The following is a 23369-nucleotide window of genomic DNA, read 5'->3' on the forward strand; positions in this document are numbered from 1 at the left end:
TCTGTTTCCCAACTTGTTTAAAGTTCCTTGACGACTGAACACAAAAGCAACAACATCCTCCATCCCTTTTGCATCTTCTTCCCCCTTCTCTAGATCCAATCCTGGTTGGATAAATGCTGGTTGAATTAGGAAATGGGCAGCGTTTCTGAGAATTTGTACCACAACTCAGCACTCTTCCACTCGAACTGCAGTGGGAGCTGCAGGGCGAATGACGCAACACCTCTGAGCAGACCTTTCTCTTCCTTGGTTCCCTCCCACACTGGTCCCTCCTAGAGTGCATCTCCTTCTAATAAAAATGAAATCCTAGTTCTGGCCCCTTTCTCTTTCTCTTCAGATGCTTTTGAAATTAAGCAACAACAGAGGTCTTTAGGAAATGTGGATTTGTGTTTTTAACTTAACTTCTACCAAACCTTGACATACCATGCTGCATTTCATATCAGCATTTTCTCATCCTCTTCAGGAGCTCATTTGTATCAACGTGAACATGATACGTATATTACTTTCTTCAGTTGTTTTTTATTCCCTACGAGGCAGACACCCAAAATGCCTAATACAAAGCGGAACATCCTTGAGTAACGATTTCAATTTTGTCTCCATCTTGTTATTGTCTGATGTTACCAAGAGTGGTTTCCACCCGTCTCTCGTCTCTCTCAATCTACTGGAAGCCTTGGGAACCATGATAGCAGACACTGGGTGTTTAAGGCCACGGGGAACAAAGCATGTCATATTTTAAGCTCCATTACTCTAAAGAGAGGCAGTGGCTGCAGCCTCTTGCAAAACTCCAGCAAAGAGGTGGTACTTTTTTTTTGGTAACAACAATTAATCATGACAGAAGGACTCAGATAGGGGAAAAGGACAGATGGTTCTTGTTACAACCTGCCTCAAAACTGAATTACCATGCCCGACCATAAACAGAACATTTGTACCAAAACTGTGAGAGAGGAAGAAAATCAGAGATAAAAATCTACAGTGTGTTGTGCTATCAAATGGTTTAAAACCACAATGTAGGGCTTCCCTGGTGGCGCAGTGGTTGAGAGTCCGCCTGCCGACGCAGGGGACATGGGTTCGTGTTCCGGTCCGGGAAGATCCCACATGCCGTGGAGCGGCTGGGCCCGTGAGCCATGGCCGCTGGGCCTGCGCGTCCGGAGCCTGTGCTCCACAACGGGAGAGGCCACAACAGTGAGAGGCCGGCGTACCACACAAAAAAAAAAAAAAAAAAAAAACCCACAATGTAATGATGACTACACTTATAATACAGTGAATACAGAGGAGTCAGGAAAACTTTGAACATCAAAAGTCATCAAGTGTCTAATTGATTCTAAAATAATATAGACACTGGCAAATGATAAAATGTAAATATGTCTTAAGTTATTTTTTTGAAATTCACTCTAATAGTCCCATCATATTGTCTGGTAGAATCTTGACAATTCCACCCTAAACTTATGTTTAAAAAAGCTTTAATAGTTCACTAAGCTTTGATCTATATGGAGTAAACTTTTCTGAATGGGGATTAAGTTTTAATGCCTGGACATTATTCATATCAACCAAATGACAGATGTGTGAGCATTTTGCTAACTTTGAAGACATTAATCTGGTTAGACTGCCCTCAGTATGACTGTATGAAATGTAGCACAGTGTATAGGGAAGGATGCTCTGTCATTTACATGTGTCCATACCCATGCAATCAGGGTTTCCAGCGTCCTGAAAGATAAGGGCGATCCTTCTGTGCGTCGGAGAGTCCACGTTCATGCGGCAATGGCTTCCTTTTATGGATGCTTCAGAAGGGAGAGATGCCAAACGAGGACTCATCTCTGAAGAACCCTGAATGATGAGCTGTAACCATTCACTGTGGACCGAGGCCAGGCCTCCGTGGTCAGCACGGACCATGAGCACGCCTGGCAAGAAAGAACCACCCAAACAGACTTCGTTTGTTGCCCTGTGGATCGGCTCCAGGGAACATTTTTGCCTCTCGATGAACAAAGCATGGCCTGATAGGCTGAGAATGTAATAATTGGTATAATTAGCCAATAATTTTGCAGGGAAAAAGCTACTAGTGACTACTAGCTAACTCATTTGCATGCTAATGTTTTGAGGGGAGAAAAAGAAAAGCTTTTGATGCTTACTTTATTTTTTAGCGTTATGTCCGAGTTATTTCTGACTTCGGTTGTTGTTGGAATACTGTAAAGGAGGTTGTGTTAGGCTGTGTCATCAGAGGATCTTGTGAGGTGGCTGGTGGGACCTCTCTGTGGTTTCTGACACCTCAGTTCAAGTGGTCCAGGGTGACCTTCCCCTTGAGGCTCTGCAGAGGACAGAGGGCTGGGCAGAGGGGTAGCCTGGGATTTATAGATGCTATTATGTGCCCACCTCTCACGATCAACAAGCAACGCAGCTATTTCCATAAACTCAACCAAACACAGGGCAGCAATGACACACTTATTGTAAAAGAAAGTGAAGCAAGTCCCTGGTGTGGGCCTTTCCGAAGCCCTGAAAACAAACTTTGAACATCCCTAAAATGTCAGTCACTACCTCTTCCTGTTAACACTGGCTGCCTGAGAATTCTTTCTTCTTTTGTCATCACGAGGGAAAGAATTCTGTTTTTTTTTTAAATGTGGTCACACCACGTGGCATGCAGGAGCTTAGCTCCCCGACCAGGGATCAAACCCGGGCCCCCGAAGTAAAAGCACCAAGTCCTAACCACTGGACCGACAGGGAATTCCAAAGACTTCTTCTTCTGTGTTGGCCCAGTAGGAGAGGAGACTGGAGGAAACTACTTTAGGGGGGTTATGGGGTTGGCAGCTTGGGAGATATTCCAGCATCCTGGCAGCAGGTTGGAATGTCGCTATTTAGCCCTCAGGAACAGCAGGGAAGGAGTGTTCTTTGGTGCAGCTACATGGGGGTTAGTGGTTTCACAAGGCCTGCGAGAGACCTAACCACCATTTTTAACGTTGGTTCCCTAGGAATATTTTCTTGTAAATTCCAAGTGAATTCACAAGTACCCATTTCAAGAGTAAAAACAGCAGTTGGTAGATTGAGGACAACTTGGATTTGGATGTCTCCCTTGCCCATCCTCTCCTTGGGGAATATTTTCCCAATATTCCCCAACCCTCCTTTGTAGTTATTTCTCGATCTTGTCTTTTCTGTTACGGTGTTTTAATGAGGCTCATTGTTAATCCTATAAACTCCGTGTCCCAAGTTCTCCAGAGAACCACTTCATCAATAATGATATAAATGCTCTAAAACTACACGTAGAATTTTACTGAAAAGAGGTCCTTTGATAATTACAATGAAAAGCGGTGAGTTGTGTTGGCTTACTACTTCTAAATGTAGGAAAATAAACTGTTACTAATAGCTACACACCATTTCCTATCTTTTCAAGGGCTTTGTTAGTTAGCCTCACAATGGTGCTGCCAGGGAAATACTATTAACACAGAGCCAAGGGGGCGGCAGGTGGGATGCTCTTATGATGGAATAAATGCCCCTTTTGTCTCTTGTGCTGCCTCTGTACTTTTCTTGAAGTACTATGTTTAGGAAAAATAAATTTTCTTCTATTATTCTACTTAACATTCATTCAGGCTCTCTCAACCAAACAATTAAATAAGTGAAGTTCCAGGGCATTAAACGTACATTAAAAGCATTAAAACCAAAACACCACTATTAGTCATTGATACCTAACCACACTTGCTAATTTAAAAATGAGAAGAAAGCAAAGCTCTCCCCTCTTTGCACACCCCACTGCCATACGCTGTCTCCCAATCCAATCATTTTCCCCTCTGGGAAATGATCTGGACTAAGAATTTGTCCAAAATACGTCCCAGGGCATATATTGAATTTCAATAGAGGCTTTTCTGATGATGAAAAGTTCCATCGATTTTCACACATATATGGATGGATCGGGACTTCTCTAGTGCATTTCTTGCCAGCATCACTGAATTCTTCACAACAACTGGATTCAAAGATTAGGTACTATTGCCCCCATTTTACAAGTGAACAAGTGAACAACCTGCAGCTCAGAGAGGATTATTAAAACAAGGTCACACTTCTAATAAGTGTTTAAGCCCATTTTCAAATTCCAGCCCGTCTGCTTCCGAACTTTGTCCTGATGATTATAGAATATTGACTCCCAATAGATCACTCTTCTGACCTACTGTTTTAATTCTGGATGAATATGTTTATGTTATTATTATACAGCTTACAGCAGGCTGTAATTGATTTCACAGTTACTTTGGATTATTTTTATAATTGTTCTTATTTCTATCAGTTGAAAGACGAATGTAATGTGTCATCGCTAGAATATTAATGGAACAACCATTATATTAAGAAAACAGCTAAAATGTTAAAATAAACATTATTGGACTTCCCTGGTGACACAGTGGTTAAGAATCCGCCTGCCAATTCAGGGGACACGGGTTTGAGCCCTGGTTCAGGAAGATCTCACATGTCACGGAGCAACTAAGCTCAGCACCACAACTACTGAGCCTGTGCTCTAGAGCCCACGAGCCACAGCTACTGAAGCCTGTGCACCTACAAGCCCGTGCTCCGCAACAAGAGAAGCCACCGCAATGAGAAGCCCGCGCACCGCAAAGCACAGACACCACTCGCCGCAACTAGACAAAGCCCGTGCGCAGCAACAAACACCCAATGCCGCCAAATTAATTAATTAAAAAATAAAAATAAAATAAACATTATTTTCATCCCCAAATTGAATACACGTCACTATTTAAAACAAAAAAATTGGGGTGAAATCCAGATGTCCATTTTTTTAAAAGATAACATATGAACAATAATAAATAGTTTTCCTTTAATGAGTTTTTCTCTCAGGAGAGTGTTTCTAGGGGGATTCTTCTTTGTTTTTTAACCTGAACTTTGAGGTTTGTAATAGTTTTTACAAATTATTCTCATTACTGAATAAGCTTAAATTCTATTTTAAGTGGCTATATTAGGAATGTATAATTGAATTTTTCTTTTACAGTTTTAAAATTTATCAAAAAAATAATTTCCTTCATTAAAACTGACCTCATTAAACTCAAAAGACCCAAGTTCACTGCATGACTCATTTAGGATTTTATATTCAACCATGATGTGAAGAGATCTTTAATTACCTAGACAAAACCTCTTGAGTAACAGAGTGGTGGTTATTAACATCTGGGAGAAAGAAAAAAAAAAAAAAACAGAGGCTCCAATTTAATGGAACAAAGCGTCATCCTCTCAAATGCACTACTGAAACCGAGATACGCAGATGATCTATTGTGGTGGCAAGCAGGTGGCGCTTTAATTTCCTTGTTCATTTTACAGAGGGGGTGTGATCGGGAGTCTCAAGTCCACAGGTAAATGACAAGGCACAAAAGTCAAGGTATCTCTAAAAATATTATCTTAAATGTGAACGAAAGCAGAAGCCTGGTGAGGTGGAGCTTTCCAAGTTAAATCTAACCTTTGTTTTTAATTTTTGCTTCAAAAAATTAGGGAGAAAAAAAAACTAGAGTGAACAGCGTATGAATCATTTCTGTTAAATGAAGTCTTCAGTGTCTTATGTGTTTTATTTCATGATTCCTGTGCAGGAATCGTGAGGACCAGAGGACGCTCTGAAATCCCAGAACGGTGTCTGGCCTGGAGTGCGTCCCCAGTACATATTCTTGAGACAAATGAACTCCTAGGCAATCAGCCAGTGTCCGGAATAGAACACGATGATCCCGGACCTACATGAACTTTGTGGTTTTCAGGGTGATGGGGTGGGGCGTTCACACCGGCCCTCCAATAGCCCCGCCCCAAATGCAAATAGTGCCCCAGTGGAGAAACTTTGAGGGATTCAGGGCTCTTCCCCTACTAAAATGCAAATACCTGCCATGAAGGTACTTAAGCTAGTCAGCACTTTATCTTAGGCTGAATGAATTTTCGAGAACCTTTCCAAGCCTGGCAATTTTTAGCAGAGGATGGATGGGGATGAAGAGGTGAAGAAAGCGTGAGGGATCCATGGGTAGGACACCACGGGAGAGGCTGGCAGTAAAAAGACAAACCCCTCACATTCCCTGCGGGGACAGAGCCGGTCACAACACAATTCAAACAGGACCTCGTTACTAGATCAATATTTCCAACTGATAAACCAATTTGTCATCTAAAAGCCAAATGGATGCATTAAAACATTGATTTTTCGTCAAGAAGACTTGGAATTTTTGTGGTTGCCCTTTGGTTGGTAAATTGGTTGGTTTTACCAGCCAGGGCTCCACCGTGCATTTAAAGCACACTTCTGGGGATACTGAATTTCATTTTAGGCTCTGCTTTCATCTGATGTTCTATATAAGGAAGTGCCTGAAAGTTGCCCCTGTTTCTATTTCTATGTCTCTATCTATCTATCCCTTTTTAAAAATTGGGAGATCATTGTAAATTTAGGTTTGGAGCCTACTTTTTTATTCTCACTAAATACAATGTGAGCATATACTCATGTTAATAAACCTTGAAAATCTGATTTTAATAGCTGCATAGTATTCTATTGTATTGCTTTGGCATAATTTATTTAATAAGCCCTTTATTGCTGAATACTTAGATTGTTATCACTTTTTTTTTTTTTTTTTTTTTGGCCGTGCTGCACCGCTTGTGGCATCTTAGTTCCCAGACCAGGCATTGAATCTGGCCACTCCACCTCCCCTTCCCCCCCAGTGAGAGCCCGAGTCCTAACCACTGGACCACCAGGGAATTCCCTGTTATCAGTTTTTTATTACTATTGTAAACAGTGCTGCAAATAACTCTTGATTATTTCTTTTTTTTTGAATTTTAGTTTATGTTTTTATACAGCAGGTTCTTACTAGTCATCCATTTTATACACATCAGTGTATACACGTCAATCCCAATCGCCCAATTCATCATGATTATTTCCTAATAATCAATTTCTAGAAATGAAATGATGAGTCAAGAAGCACCTGGGATTCTAAGTGTGCAGCATGCTAGAATCTTGACTTTCCCATCTCCTCCCGTCATGTCCCCACTGAGACACGACACAGACAAGTAATGCACCTGGCTTACACGAGCACACTTGAAAAATTGTTCTACTCTAATTGAGGAGAAAAAACCCTGAAGAAAAAAATCGAGCAGAAGGAAGGAGAATGTAAATCTGACAATTCACCTTTCCTCTGTGTGTGTGTGTGTGTGTGTGTGTGTGTGTGTGTGTGTGTGTGTGTGTTTTGCTTTGTTTTGTATTTGGACCTTATGGGGGGAGGGCTGACCAAATACGAGTTCAGAAAAGATGAAGGGTCTCAGGACTGGGACTGGGAAGTTAAGAACGGTATTTGAAAGAAAAAAAAAAAAAATATATATATATATAAAGTATCAGGGAGGGTGTGCATAGGTTTTATGCAAATACTACACCCTTTTATATAAGGAACTTGGGCATCCTCGGATTCTAGTATTTGCAGCAAGACGGCAAATTTGGAAGGACGAACTATATATGCTGTTGGCTGAAAATTTTTACAATTATTTTTCAGCTATATGTGCTTTCTCCTCTTTGAATTATCTGTGCAATTACTTTTCAATCATTTTATTTAATAATACATTTATATAATTCATGTATATTAATAGATAAAACAATTAACAGGTTAAAAAAAAGAATGGTATTTGGTGAAGTGCTGAAATATTATCTTCAAATAAAATACATATAATTTTAGTAAAAACAATTTCAACTACATTTTCCTAAATGAAATTAATCTGCTCGTAAGGAAAACCAGGTTTCAGGAACAATTCTGGCTGTGAATTGGCAGGTAAATAATGATGCAATTTCACAGCTCAAGCGCTTACTAGCTATGACATGAAACTTGTGAATCTCCGTGACCCCACCCGCTTCCTGACAGCATCATCAGAGCTGAATTTCTTGGCTCCTGGTATTTTAAGTTATATTCATATTTCTATTTAAATGTAGTTCTTTGATGCTTTTTAATCATCTGGGAGATGGATTCAAAATGGTACAATTTTCTCCTTTAAATTGTGTGCTTAACTCCTGTCAATGTTAATACATATTGTGTGCATCAAAGTAAAACTATGACTAGGCCACGCCTTGGGAGATGGAATGCTACAGATTTCACAGATACTGCCAGAAATTGCCTTCTTTCTTTCACATTTCATTAATTCAGCGGAGACCCTCATGTATGCTAAGTATAAATGATCATGTAATTTTTCTGAGGTAAAAATGTGATGTTCTCAGAGAAATCATCTTCTCTGAAGGTTCATTAGACTTTGTTTAAAAGCATAGCTTTGAGAAGCAGTCACATTTTGAAAACATGTCAGTTTCCCATACTCATCATCCTTTTCAATTCTGGAAAAATGAATACTAGGACAAGTTGATTTTAATTAACATTCTCATCAATCTCTCCAGAGTGCACTGTAATTTCCATTACTTTTAAAGTGCTTCTGGAACCACAGGGGACAACATTCCCCAGTTTAACTACGCAGTTACATACAAGTAGTGCAGTAAATGTTACTATGGTATTTTTATTTTATTTTATTTTTAATTTTTTTGGCCATACTATGTGGGATCTTATTTCCCTGACCAGGTATCGAACCTGCACCCCCTGCAGTGGAAGTGCAGAATCTTAACCACCGGACCGCAAGGGAAATCTGGTATTTTGATTTAAGGAACTCGTTGAAGTTACTCAAAGCTGCTTGGTCAAAAAACTAAGGATTAGGTCCTGTCAATATGCCGTGTTTTATGAACTAGTTAGCTACCTACAAATTTAAGAAAACAAGTGAGGATGAATTATCTTTTTGTGTAGAATGAAGAGGTATGCTTAGAGGAGAGGTTCGATTACAAAAGTTTGTAGACTTTTGTTTTTTTTAGAAGGTTATCTCCCTTTTAAATTTATTTTTAATTAATTAATTTATTTTTGGCTGCATTGGGTCTTCATTGCTGCGTGCGGGCTTTCCCTAGTTGCAGCGAGTGGGGGCTACTCTTCGTTGCGGTGCGTGGGCTTCTCATTGTGGTGGCTTCTCCCGTCGTGGAGCACAGGCTCTAGGTGCACAGGCTCAGTAGTTGTGGCATACGAGCTCAGTAGTTGTGGCTTGAGGGCTCTAGAGCGCAGGCTCAGTAGTTGTGGTGCACGGGCTTAGTTGCTCCACGCCATGTGGGATCTTCCCGGACCAGGGCTCAAACCCGTGTCCCCTGCACTAGCAGGCGGATTCTTAACCACTGCGCCACCAGGGAAGCCCTATGCGCTATTTCTATAGGGGGTGAAGCAATCTTATAGTTTGGATATATGCAGGGCAAAGCTATCAAATGGATTTTGAGTTACAAAACTTACTCATAGAAACCAGAACAATGCTTGACACCTGAGGTTAAACAGGGTTGAACTCACCCTGCATCTACCTGGAGACAACCTACCACTCATCCTGTCGTATAAGAAATTATATTTTGTTTTTTTAAAAGCATATATTTGAACTTAGACACTTTTTTGGCTGATATCATCTTCCCAATGTGGTCACCACACATCATTGTTCCTGGCTAGGTCAGGTGCCACCAGATCATGCTGGGCTGTCTTTTCACAGACCCCAGTCACAGACCCTTAGAAATCCTAAACACCAGGAATGGATAAACAAGATGTGGTATATACACACAGTGGAATATTACTCAGCGATAAAAAAGAATGTAATAATGCCATTTGCGGCAACATGGATGGACCCAGAGATTATCATAGTAAATGAAGTAAGCCAGACAGAGAAAGACAAATATCATATGATATCACTTACATGCAGAATGTAAAAAGATGATACAAATAAACTTATTTACAAAGCAGAAATAGACTCACAGACAGAGAAAACAAACTTATGATTACCAAAGGGGAAAGGTTGGGGGGAGGGATAAATTAGGAGTTTGGGATTAACAGATACACACTACTATATATAAAATAATCTTGTACAGCACAGGGGACTATATTCAATATCTTGTAATACCTATAAGGGAAAAATCTGAAAAAGAATGGATATATGCACATGTATAACTGAATCACTTTGCTGTACACTTGAAACTAACACAACATTGTAAGTTAACTATACCCCAATATCAAATAAAAATTAAATTAAAAAAAAAAGAAAATCCTAAACACTGAAAAAAACCCACAGTGCCTCATCCCCATATGTGATTCTAAACAACAGTAACAATAAAAAACCACTAATTTATAGGATAGAGTCCAACAAATTCTGATTTTCCTTCTGACACTTTTTCCTTTTTTCTTTCTTCTCTCCTGTCTCCCTCCCTCCCTTCCTTCATTTTCCCCTTTCTTTCTCTTGAATTCTTTCAATATATATATTTTTAAATGTCCCTGCTATGCTGGTGCCCTAAATATGTACTTGTTTAGTCTGTCTATTCTGTTACTCAACACTCCCTAGTAATGGACACACCTCTAAATGTCCTCAGTTTGCTGGAGCCCCTACAAACCATCTCTAGTATAAATAGCAATAATATGTCTAAATGTCTCTGCTCACTCAAAACATGAAGATGCGTCCACTGCCGCTCCTTTAGTCTTCCTTCAAAAGGGAAAAGAAACCAAATGAAATGCATAATGGTTGGAAGCATTGGCAACAATAAAAAGGTATCTTAGGGGCAATCGAAAGACTTTGAATATAGAGACCAAATTTTAGATATAATCAAATTAAATTTCTTAGGAATTGTACTGGTATTGTGATTTCATAGGAAATGTTCTCATCAACAGGAAGTGTATGCTGAAATATTTAGGGGTTTACTGTCATGATGTCTGTAACTCGCAAATTGTTCAGCAAAAAAAAAAAATGTGTGTGTAATGTGTATATATATATATAGAGAGAGAGAGAGAGAGAGAGGGAGAGAGAGAGAGAGGGAGAGGGAGGGGGAGAGAGAGAGAGAGAGACAAAGACAGAGCTAGAGCTAGAGAGAAAATTCAAAATGTGACAAAAATGTGGTAGAATACGTACTGTTTTTTCAACTTTTCCATACGGGAGAAACGACATAATCACTCAAACTAGCATGCCAAGAATCAAAAGAAACACAGTTGATATTATACGGAGCTAGGATTGGGGGTTTTCCGTGGTCTGTAAGATAGCTGGAGGACTATAGCTTTAATTCATTAGATTCATCAAAGAAATGTAAGCTTTGAAGATCATTTCAGTCATTTTAGATCATTCAGATAAACGGATTTAGGCACACACACACATGAAGACCTGAGTTCAGTCGGCCCTAGAAGGCACTGGCCAAATGCCCATTGCTTTCTGAGGAAGTCCAGCCCTTTAAAAGCCAGCTAACTGGTTTCTTTTGATGAATTTCTTCTACGACATCAGCTTTCTAGGGGCTCAGAAACTGCTAGGAATCAATAAAGCAATATTTCTTATTCTCTCCCAATCAATAAAATATAGTTTCTTCCTTTATTCATCCAATTACTAAAAATTTAGTGACAGCGTACTCTGAGCCAGGTCCAGTGTTCTCAGAACACACACAAAATACACGGGCTCTGTCCTCAAGGAGTTCAGGGTCACCTGGAGAGGCAGTTGTATAACACATGATTATAGAATAATGTAAAAAGTATTGTGGGCTTCCCTGGTGGCGCAGTGGTTAAGAGTCCGCCTGCCGATGCAGGGGACGCGGGTTCGTGCCCCGGTCCGGGAAGATCCCACATGCCGCAGAGCGGCTGGGCCTGTGAGCCATGGCCGCTGAGCCTGCGCGTCCGGAGCCTGTGCTCCGCAACGGGAGAGGCCACAACAGTGAGAGGCCCGCGTACCGCCAAAAAAAAAAAAAAAAAAATGTATTGTAAGTATGGTACATATAAGCTGCTTTGGGAGCACAGAGTGAGAAGCCCTACACTACCTGGTGTGTGTGCGGAGGAACGGTGAGGAATCAGGGGATAATGATACAATAATAAACAATGATGGTCACAGCAACAAGAACAACAGTGGTCCTAGACCAGGAAAGTCCTAACTACAACAGCTATACTTAAGCAGGGGTAAAGGACGGTGGATTTGGCAGAAGTCAAACAAATTACTAGTAGGAAAGGTGCCTGGACATATCAATACAAATCTCTGGGAAAATATTTTAACAGGTCTGCCCGGCTGAAACATTTTGCCATGGCCATAAACTCCCTTCCCAGGTGCTTTGCTCATGTTATCTAGCTAATATTGTCTCCATTTAAATAGGCCCTGAGGCTCATGGGAGGCATGTGAGTTGCCTCTGGACAAGCAGCTGGTATGTAGCAAGACAGAATCTAGGTTAGGACTCATGCGCCTTGGACACTTGTTCCATCTTGCTATGTAACGTCACCTGCCCACAGACCTTTGCTCAGGAAGGCCTTGAAGAGGAGTAAGAATTTTGCAGGTGAACCTTGTAGGGAAGAGACTTCTGGGTGAGAGGTGAATACACAAGGCATTGAGGAATTAAGAGAGTTTGGCAAATCCTTGTAGACCCTATTGTTAGCAATGATTGGAATAGAAGTTATGTGGGTGGAAAGTGGTGGAGGAGAAAACCTGACAGGGCTCTGGAATAAGAAACAAGGGACTTATATCTTATGAAGTGTTAGAAAGCCACTGAAGGAAGGGCTTTCAGCTTTGGGATTATACGATCGATTTGCCTTTTTCAAAGATCCGTCTGTGCAAAGGCCCAGGCAGTTTCTAACAGGAGGGGAGCAAGCCAGGGGGAAGAGCCAGGCACTGGCTGGGTACCCACCGAAAGATGGGGCCTGCACTTCGGAGGCAGCTGCAGGGTAAAGGGGTCCTACCCTTGCCTGACTTCTCTATACAACTTATGGTCCTTCTTTCAACATGACTAATTGTCATGTCTTTTCATCTTTCTCATAAAAAGCATCATGGCAACATGTTCTTTTAAAAAATGTTGAATAGGTATCACTTTTGCAAATGGTGCTAGGAAAGCAATAGATTCCTCTGCTAATTGCGTGGGAATACTCTGAAATTCCCATGCTGCTCCTTCAGAGGCATTGTGTGTTTGCGTGTGTATGCGTGTGTGTGTGTGTGTGTGTGTGTGTGTGTGTGTGTGTGTGCAGCGGGGGGAGGAATCAGAGACAGGAGATAAGGCTCAGGGGAACGAGTGCCCAGACTAGGTCAATGGCAGTAGAGGGGCAGGGAGGATTGCATTGCGATTCCACATAATTTAATGAGTGAGTCGACATTTTTTTTGGCCACACCATGCGGCTTGTGGGATCTTAGTTCCCCGACCAGGGATAGAACCCACTGCTTAGCAGTGAAAGCATGGAGTCCTAACACTGGACTGCCAGGGAATTCCCTGATTCAACATAATTTTAAGGATTGAACTCAGGGACTGAAAGTCAGAAAGTGAGTCAAAGATGATGCCTGGTTTTGCCTGAGCAACTAGGTGTAAGGTTATGTCATCCTCCAAGATACGGATACACCTGGAGAGAGATTTCAGAGGAAAGATATTGAGTTTGAATTTGAACGTGTCGATTTTGCACATGGGTGCCCAATTTGTTGAAAAGGCCCCTTTCCCCATGGAATTACCTTTGCTCCTTTGTCAAAAATCAGTTGATTATATTTTTGCAGGTCTATTTCCGGTTTTTCTATTGTGTTCCATTGGTCTATGTGCCTATCCTTCACCTTGATGAATGTTGTTTTATAGTAAGTCTTAAAACTGGGTAAGGTGAGTCCTTCAACTTTGGTCATTTTTTATGACCAAAGAAGTGTTTTGCTTTTCCATGTGAATTTTGGAATCAGACTGTCAATACCTACATAAAAGTTTTCTGAGATTTTGACTGGCATTGCACGGATTCAATAAAATAAGTGGGGAAACACTGACATCTGAAGATTGAGTCTTCTGATTTATGAACATGGTATTCCTCCCTATTTTACTTAGACATTTTCGATTTCTTGTATCAGAGTTTTTGCAGTTTTCTGCATACAGCTCTGCTATGTAGCCCTAAGTACTTCATTTGTTTTTATTGGCCATGCCTATTCTGAGGTATCTGTGTACATCTTTATGCAGATGTCCTGTGGGCAAGCCTGGAGGTCTGGGGCATTGTCTGGGCTGGAATTCAGGTTTGGTATCATCACATTTGTCATGAATGTCACATTTCCCAGGGACAGAAGAAAATAGGGCTGAGGATTAAAAGTCATCTTAATTACCATCAAATGGTGAATTCTGGTTCTTGCTCTAAGTTTAAGAAGTAAACCAAGGAAGATCTGAGAACCCCACAATGAGGGCTGAACACGTGCGCTTCGGCACCCGAGAGCATGTGTTCAGCTCCTGGCTCGGGGACCTCAAGTCTCAGCTCCACCTAATTGTAACGCCTGTACGGTAACAGTGGCCACCTCATAGGGTCATTGGAAAATCGATTACGACGGTGCATCCGGAGGACACAGAACAGTGCTTGGCATGGCGAGCACTCAATACCTGTCAGCCACTGTTATTAGTTACATAAGTGAATTGCCAGGAGCCCATCTGGGGAAATCCCTCGGAAAAAACTTAATGGTCTTTGAGAGTCCTGGCATTGTTCGGTAATGACTATTGATCTCCACAAGAAAAGATGGGATTCACTGCTTGTGTTAATTTTTCTTGCACAATATATGCCCAGGACTCAGTGCCCCCCTCCCGAGGGTGAGCTGCATATGAGAAAGAATATATAGCATCTGACATTCCCTGCTGAAAAGCTCTTTGTTTAGAAACCAGGGCTGCTAGTGCCTTTTGATTCGTGTTTCCAACATTTCCCAAATTAAGCATGAGAGTTGTGACTGGATATCGTCATGGACTCGCAATTTCTTTCTGAAAGAAGACGAGGAAGGTGGTCGGCACTCATACCCTGCCTCCTATCCCTCCCTACCACCAGTGGTTGCCTAGCCTCGTTCACAGAGGTCACTGACCCGGTTTAGTCTGTCTCCAGCTTTGCATGAGTTGGCCCAACCCTGGACCCAGAATCCTTCAAAAGAATCCCACTTCTCGGCAAGGACAGAAATCGTGTAGTGACAACGGGATGGTCTGGACATTGTTTGGCACTTTGTTTGACCAGGGGTAGGGGTGGGGAGGAAGAATTGAAACCCTTTCAGAAAGTTTTTATTTTCTCCAATTCCCATTTCATTGTGTTTAAAGAAAGGTCAAAGGAATATCTTGGCCAGCAAAAGGAATGCACTCTAATATTGACAGGTCCCAGGAAAGAGACTCACAGAGAAATTTGCATCTGACATAGTAGCGTAGACCGCAGATGCTTTCATCACACAAAGAGCTAAACAGGTGCTCTGCTGAGATCTCTTGTAGTATTATTGTTGGGAGAAAACCAATTGGCCTAGGACCCAGGGTCAGTGCTGCTGCTAGCATCTGTTCTGAAAATTCTGCAGTGCTTTTGTATTCACAAATTGCCATAGATGTTGATGTGTGTGTGTGTGTGTGTGTGTGTGTGTGTGTGTTTAAAATCACCATAAAGATAAATGGGTGGAAGAAATGCTTCAAGTTAAGTTTGCACAGATTCTACTCGGTTACCAGCTTGTAACCCTGCCACTAACCTTGGGCAGAGACCATGGAGAGCTCCTGGAGCATCGTTCTTTGGCCCATGATGGGCCAGGTAAGGCACAGATTGATTTGATCTGAAAATTTGTTAAAAATATGCGAATTGCAACTGTCACAAACATACCACTTGGGAATGTAAATTGGTGGAGTCACTATGGAAAACAGTATGGAGGTTCCTTAAAAAAATAATAATAGGGGTTTCCCTGGTGGCGCAGTGGTTAAGAATCCGCCTGCCAATGCAGGGGACACGGGTTTGAGCCCTGGTCCGGGAAGATCCCACGTGCTGCGGAGCGACTAAGCCCATGCACCACAACTACAGAGCCTGTGCTCTAGAGCCCACGAGCCACAACTACTGAGCCCGCATGCCGCAACTACTGAAGCCCACGCACCTAGAGCCTGTGCTCCGCAACAAGAGAAGACACTGCAATGAAAAGCCCATGCACCGCAACGAAGAGTAGCCCCCGCTCGCTGCAACTAGAGAAAGCCTGCGCGCAGCAAGGAAGACCCAACACAGCCGAAAATAAATAAATTTATATATTAAAAAAACTAATAATAGAGCTACCATATGATACTGCAATCCTACTCCTGGGAATATATCAGGAGAAAACTATAATTCAAAAAGAAACATGCACCCCAATACTTATAGCAGAACTATTCACAATAGCCAAGACATGGAAGCAACCTAAATGCCCATCAACAGATGAATGCATAAAGAAGATGTGGTACATATATACAATGGGATATTACTCAGCCACAAAAAGAATGAAATAATGCCATTTGCAGCAACATGGATACCTGAGATTATCATACTAAGTGAAGTAAGTCAGACAAAGACAAATACCATATGGTATCACTTATACGTGGAATCTAAAATAAGGCACAAATGAACGTATCTATAAAACAGACTCAGACGTAGAGAACAGACTTGTGGTTGCCAAGGGGGAGGGGGTGGGGGACTTGGAGTTTGGGATTAGCAGATGTAAACTATTATATATAGAATGGATAAACAACAAGGCCCTACTGTATAGCACAGGGAACTATATTCAATATCCTGTGATAAACCATAGTGGAAAAGAATATGTATATGTATAACTGAATCACTTTGCTGTACAGCAGAAATAAACACATTGTAAATCAACTACACTTCAATAAAATACATTAAAAAAAATACCACTGTGAATTTTAGTCTGTAATTAAATGGGATCTCTGGTTCATTTAATTTTTTACACATATTTTTTAGATTTAGTCGTTGGAGTGCTAGGTGCAGATTTTCACATGTTCATATTTGGAATCAATAATTCTGACACAACAATGGGACAATAAAAAAATGGGACAATAACACACAGATTAGTAGATGGCAGTCATCCCTTGCTTTTTGAGATGGACATAAACCTGGCAATAGATTCAATATTTGTAAGAGTCAATTCTGGTTTTTCATTTATTTGATAAAAGCAGAGATGCCATCAGACTTGGGTTTGATGCATCTGAGAAGCAGCTCCTATTCCGCCCTGTGGAGCGCGGAAGGCTTTCTTTCTGGAGGCAGCAGCCCTGCCTAGCTCTGCCAGCACTCTTAGCCTTGTGAAACTACTGATCATCCCCAGCTAGGAACCACTGCCCCAGGTAAAACATTATCTACCTTTGAGGCTCTGGGCTACCTGCTATAAGTAATTAAAGTTTATTTACTAAAATAGACTAAATAAAAGAACTATCTCTAAGTTCAAAATTCTGTATGTAAAGTCAATTAGGTCAATATATTTTTAATCTAAAATCTTTCTTTCCTAGAAATTTGAAGGGCCATATAAATATTCTTTGACTAAAGCTATTCCTTTAAGGGGAAGGGAGAGATGAGAAAGAGTATTTACTTTTTAAATTAAAAAAAAATGGTTTTTTGGCTGGAGCGCACAGCTTGTACGTGGGGTCTCAGTTCCCTGACCAGGGATTGAACCCAGGCCCTCGGCAGTGAGAGTGCAGAGTCCTAACCACTGGGCCACCAGGGAATTCCTGAATATTTACTTTTATAAATCCTGTTTTGAGTCATTGTCTTAGCAATCTAGCAAGAAAGATATTTTTAAACTATATTTTACAAAGGTAGAAACTAACGTTCAGAGAGGTTAAGCTCTTTCCTCAAGGTCACAGAGCTCATGTCTATCAGAAAAGGCTTTCAAATTCAAGGTTGTGTGATAGTAGATGCTAAGGTTTTCCCACTATATCATATATTCCGCTCTGCCCTTATAAAGCTGCATTTTATTGACTCCACTGGGAAAAAGATGACATTTTTTCCCCCTGCAGCAACGTGATAAAGTTCTGTTAGTCCAATCACTTCTATGCTATCTTCTGTGTCAACAGCCCCGGCACCCAACCAGGTGTGGGTGGAGTACTGTGAGTTTACTCGGTCTTTACCCTGACTTAATTACCTTTGGATTCTTACAGACAGCTATGATGCCACAGGCTCATTCCTCGTAGGTGAGGTAAGCATGAGACGGAAGCAAACTCAGTCTTAAATGTCTTACCAGCACTTATCACTGGTCATACTTATGTGATAAGTAAAATGCTCATATAAGAACACTGAGGATGGGCAGGGCCCTCGTGATGTGCCTCTCCAGGGCTCGGAAGGTTCTCTTCTGAGCTATAGCTCACCTATTATCTTTACTGCTTCTTGTATCAGATCCCAGCCAATGGTCAGAGTTTTTTTGCTTTTAGTTTTGTCTTGTTTTTTGCCATTTACTGGTGCTTTCCTCTTTCAGGTCTCTAACTTGATATATCTTTATATTGAAGGTTTCCTCCTTCAACCCCCATAAAGGCAATGTGCTCCCCGCTCCCCACGCCGGACTTCCCTCCTTTAAATTTTTGTGCTGCGAAATAACGCACCTTCTGATAGTTAAAACTAACATACAATGCAACAAAATAGCCTCCTTTTCCAAACGGGCCCTTAGTGCATGTTTCCCACGCCCTTGTTTGCCCTTCACTTCCTTTGCCTAATTTAGATTTGCAAGCTCAACACACAGACTCTCTCGGTCTTTGTTTATGTACATATGGTGTCTAGCACTAGTCTTGGGTTTAACAAATATTAAATAATCATGACTTCAGAATGATTGTTAGTATTGGTGTTTAAAAAAATCACAGCTGGTCAAGAATACTGCCTTTTTTTTCCCCCCCTCACAGACCTTGTCTGATTTTGTAGCTCTTACAGCAGACAGCTGTATCATAGCACACTTGCTTTCCCCTTGAATACCACTTGGAGACCAGAGCTGGTGATAATTGTAGCTGCTTTTCTTCATTGGAACACATTTACAAATTCTGCACTGCATACCAGTGCGCTTGTGGATGTAATTTCAGTTGTATGCAACCACCTTAACATAACTGGAGAAACCCAGATACAATTTTATACAATGTTCCATTGTGCATGTTTGAAATGGAAGGGTTTTTTTTTTCTCTCTGCATAATTAATTTAAGCATTCATGATATCCAGCATGGGCTTTTAAAATCTATGCATTAAACACTCATTGACTGTGTAGTAGCAATTACATCGTTAGGTTTTGAACTGAAGTCCTTAATTTTACCTATTTTCAGGCTTAAAAAAAACAAACAAAAAAACCCTGAATCTGCATACTTTACCTAAACCCTTTTAGAGGTCTCCTTAAAATTGGCAGACTGATTTTGCACTACAGTTCCACAGGGCGATTCATAAAAATAAATGCCAAATACTAGGCAACAATGGAAGGAATTGACAGCGGATCAAAAGTTTAACAACGCATTTCCTTTAAGAAATGTCGCATCAGCTTTCTCACAATCAGGAACTAAAGAAGGCTGTGCTTTCCCACTGGTCCAATAGTTCAAATGCAAACACATCAGCAGAAGAAGGTGGTTATGTCAGGGTGCAGGATGCAATCGTGTAACCGGATAAAACAGTTTTATTTGTTAGCTCAAATATATATTTCTGACTTATATTTTTATTTAATTTTGTGGCCAAGGCAGAACCAAGGTCATAATATTGATAGATTAGGAAAAAATGGTTTCTTCTTTTAGAATCAAGTCCAAAATATCTACACATCGAGATTTAGCATCGTTCTTACTCATGTGACAACATCCTCAGCTCTGAATTTATTAGGATTCCTATAAAATCAAACCTAAGAGTCTGAGTCTAATTGTGTATTCGATACACTTCATCTAACTTGTTTCATGAGCTCTCTGCTATGTATTCACTGTCTCTCCCTGGGCTCTGTAACTGTATTCTCTACCAGGGACTCTGGAATGCTATTTGCAGGTAGATACAATATTTCCTAGTGGAGTGTGCTCTGTTGAAAGCGATACAGTGTCTAAACTATAGCCTTCCACTCTCCTGAGATTCAAGTAACTGCAAAACAATGTGAATAAAAATTGTCTGGGAGGAGCCCGATTCATGGGAGGAACACCTTTACTAGAACTCCACCCCTCTCAGCTCTAAACCTTGCTTTCAGACAGTGGTAACAGCTGGACAAGATGGTAACGAGAGGGATCTCTTGTCTTAGAACAGTGCAGATTGTTCTCAGACAAGAGATCCTAGTGCCCTGGCCATTCTCCTAGATGAGGTGAGTAAATGAGGCAAATGCCTGGCACACAGAGTCAGCTCCCACAAGGCCAGGAAACGGAGCACGCTTGTCTTATCCACCATTGGTACTCCAAACATAGAGATCAGTACCTAGTAGACAGCATGCAATAAATATCAATATTTATTGACGGAACAGTGAACGTTCAAGGCGTTTTTTTGAACAAAATGACTATAGATAGATAGATGTAGATGTATGGACCCATAGGAATTAAAAAAAAAATCTGCTCACTTTAAAAGATGACTGTAAACACCTAACCTATATAATATATTTAGAGATGTATTAATATTAGGTTTTACTGTTGGAATCATCAAGGCTTTTTGAAGTTACAAGTCGAATGGTATTAAGGCCAGAACTTGAAATGCATTTCTAGACTTAAAACACAGTGTTCTGTCTCTCTATCCCCTAAGGACTTTCTAGATAATATGATGGTTGTAGAAACAGAACAAAGAAGCTATCATCTTTATACGTGCCTTTATGAAGCAGCATAATAAATGGCTTACTTTATGGTTACCGGAGCAGTTTGGTTTAGGCTAACTGGCAAACTGGCAGGTCTGTGTCTAATTCTGTCACCCATGGTATACACAGCATACTGTTGGTGCTCAAATGTTAATAAAAAAATAACAAATTAAAAAAAAATCTACTCACTTTAAAAGATGACTGTAAACACCTAGCCTATATATTTTATTATATAAAATATATAAAACAAAGCAATGCATGCCAAGTACCAGGTGTCCTAGATGCCGAATGGCATTATTAACGTACTTACATAAGTAATTGTAAGTAGCGGGAAAATTAACTTTAATTGAAATTAAATGATAGCTTAGAGGTTGACAGTGAGTTAGTCATTTTGTTGGTGGACAAGACATACTATTAGGCCTCACCTGAGGTCACTGGGGCAATTCAGCATCACAGCAGAGCACTCAGAACAAAAAGAGCCGGGTTTGCATCTGTAAGTCACAGCTTTCTGGCTGTGCGGCCTGGGTGAGTTGAGTTCTTGCCCACTGCCTAGGCTTTGAGGGGCCCTGCTCCGGCTTCACCCTCCCCATGGGACAAGGAATTCCATGCTTTCTGAACACCTTAGGCCCTGGAACTTACTGCCCTGCCACTTCCAGGCCTGACTGTCCAAGGCTGGAGGAATCGCCAGGGGGTAGCTTTTGTGAGGGGTATGGTGCGCAGGCTAGGGTGTCCTCGCGTGTATGAGCCTTGTTGTAATACGTGATGGAGCAGAGATGGGAAGAAAATGGGGTGTGAGTTTCAGGCCGGAAGCCAGTAGTCACTGCCACACGGTGTTCCAGTTAATTTATAGCTTTAGACATTTACGATGGGGTCTACATTAGCTTGCCCTGGGCCCTTCCAAACTTCCAGGCAGGCCTGGAACTAGGGCAAGTCACATAACCTATTTTAGTCTTAGTTACCTCATCTGTAAACAGGAATGATAATAACCGTTCCACTAACCTCAGAGGGTTGGGATGATGAGGACGATCTTAAAAATAACCACCATTTGTTGAGCACACACCGTGGTTCAAGCGCTTTACAAGTCACGGTCACTTGGCGTGGATTCTCCTGGATCCTCGAAAATCTTCCGGGTAGGCCATCTTCATCTGCTTTTAAAAGAAGAGAAAACAGGCTCAGAGAGGTTACGTTTCTCTCCTAGCCTCCCCTTCCCCAACAGAGATAATGTACGTATCAGTTCCATACACATACAAGGTAGCACTCTAGTTATTCATTCATTTACATCACGTTGGGGGGTGCAGCAGTGAACAAAAGGAACAAAAAAATCACTGACGTCGGAAGCTTACGTTATGGTGGGGGGACACAATAAATAAATCAAGTAAGTAAAATCCGTCGTATGTCAGATGGTGGTAAGCAAAGCAAGGGAGAGAACCAGGGCATGTGGAGATACAGGGAAAGTGACACTTGAATAAAGACATGAAGGAGGCGAGGGAACACCATTCGAGGTTTGGTTTGGTTTGGTTTTCTGGTGGCCTAGGGGAGTGGGTCACTAATTCAGGTGGCAGCGGAACAGCAGAAGGAAAGGCCATGAGACTGTGGCTTGCTTGCTGTGTTCTAGAAGCAGCACGGAGGCCAGTGTGGCTGGGAAATGAGCAGGGGGTAGAATAGTAGGAGATGAGGTCAGAGAGATAAAGGGGCGGGGGTGGGGAGGGAAGGAGAACCAGGTGTATAGGTCATTTAGGCCATGATAAATAAGGACCTTGAAAAAAAAAAAGTGGTGGGGAGCTAATGGACTTTTTATTGTTGTTGTTGTTTGTTTTGTTTTGTTTTGTTTTTTTCGGTACGTGGGCCTCTCACTGTTGTGGCCTCTCCCGTCGCGGAGCACAGGCTCTGGACGCGCAGGCTCAGTGGCCATGGCTCACGGGCCCAGCCACTCCGCGGCATGTGGGATCTTCCCGGACCGGGGCATGAACCCGTGTCCCCTGCATCGGCAGGCAGACTCCCAACCACTGCGCCACCAGGGAAGCCCTTTGTTGTTGTTTTTAGCAGAGGAATGACAGGAGCTGGAGTGAAAAGACTCACCCCGACTCCCTGGTGCTGGAGGCAAGGGCAGAAAGAGGGAGGCCAGGTAAGTGGTTACTGCAAAGCTCAGGCAAAAGCTGACGCTGGTATGGACCAAGGTCATGGCCATTGAGGTGGTGGGTAGAGGTTAGATTCCAGATATGGCACTCTGAAGGTTGAGCTGACAGGTTTACTGAAACCCGGGGTGGGGGGGTTGGTAAGAGAAAGGAAAGAGTCAAGAAAGAAACCAAGGCTCTTCACCTGGGCAAGGGGTGACAGAGGTAGATGCCATTAGTAGGAATGTGGAAGTCTGTGGCTGGGGCATGTCTGGGGCAGGAGATCTGGAGCCTGGTTTGCACAGGTGAATTCTGAGATGTCTACCGGGCACCAGATGGAGATGTCAGGTATGTTTTTTCACTTCATTGGATCTGACTTTTCTTCTCTCTTCACAGAGCTGTAATGGCACTTATTCAAGGTGGTGGTGCTCTAGGTCATAAAGAATTGGATGCTGGGTTTCAACTAAGGGCTTCGAGAGAAATATGGGGAAGCATTGGAGCACAGGGTAACATCAAGGGTCTAGAGAGATAATTTGTAAGATTGTTTCAGGAGGTTCGGCCAGGACGGTCCCGTCTCTTGGAAGCCACACAATCTGTTTAATGCCACACAGGTGACTTCGGGACCCTAAAACGTTCGTTTCATAACCTATTCCAAGTGTTTACAATAAACTAGATGTCGAAAAAGTTATGTTTGAAAATTTGAAAAGTGTTCAGCGTGGTAGGTCCTCAAAGTAGCAATCCTCCTCT

The 23369-nt window shown here is 41.7% G+C and overlaps 1 protein-coding gene across 1 annotated transcript in view; it reads right to left on the reverse strand.

Annotated features, from left to right (window-relative positions):
* Nucleotides 1-23369, reverse strand: part of SPMIP2 (sperm microtubule inner protein 2) — a 159615-nt gene that overhangs the window by 135119 nt on the left and 1127 nt on the right. The window contains exon 3 of the transcript XR_009519478.1: nt 21508-21653. The gene's annotated coding sequence lies outside the window, so the exon portion shown is untranslated. The remainder of the gene's footprint in view (nt 1-21507; nt 21654-23369) is intronic.

This window comes from Delphinus delphis, chromosome 5 (genome assembly GCF_949987515.2).
Source record: "Delphinus delphis chromosome 5, mDelDel1.2, whole genome shotgun sequence".
Classification (NCBI taxonomy): Eukaryota; Metazoa; Chordata; class Mammalia; order Artiodactyla; family Delphinidae; genus Delphinus; species Delphinus delphis.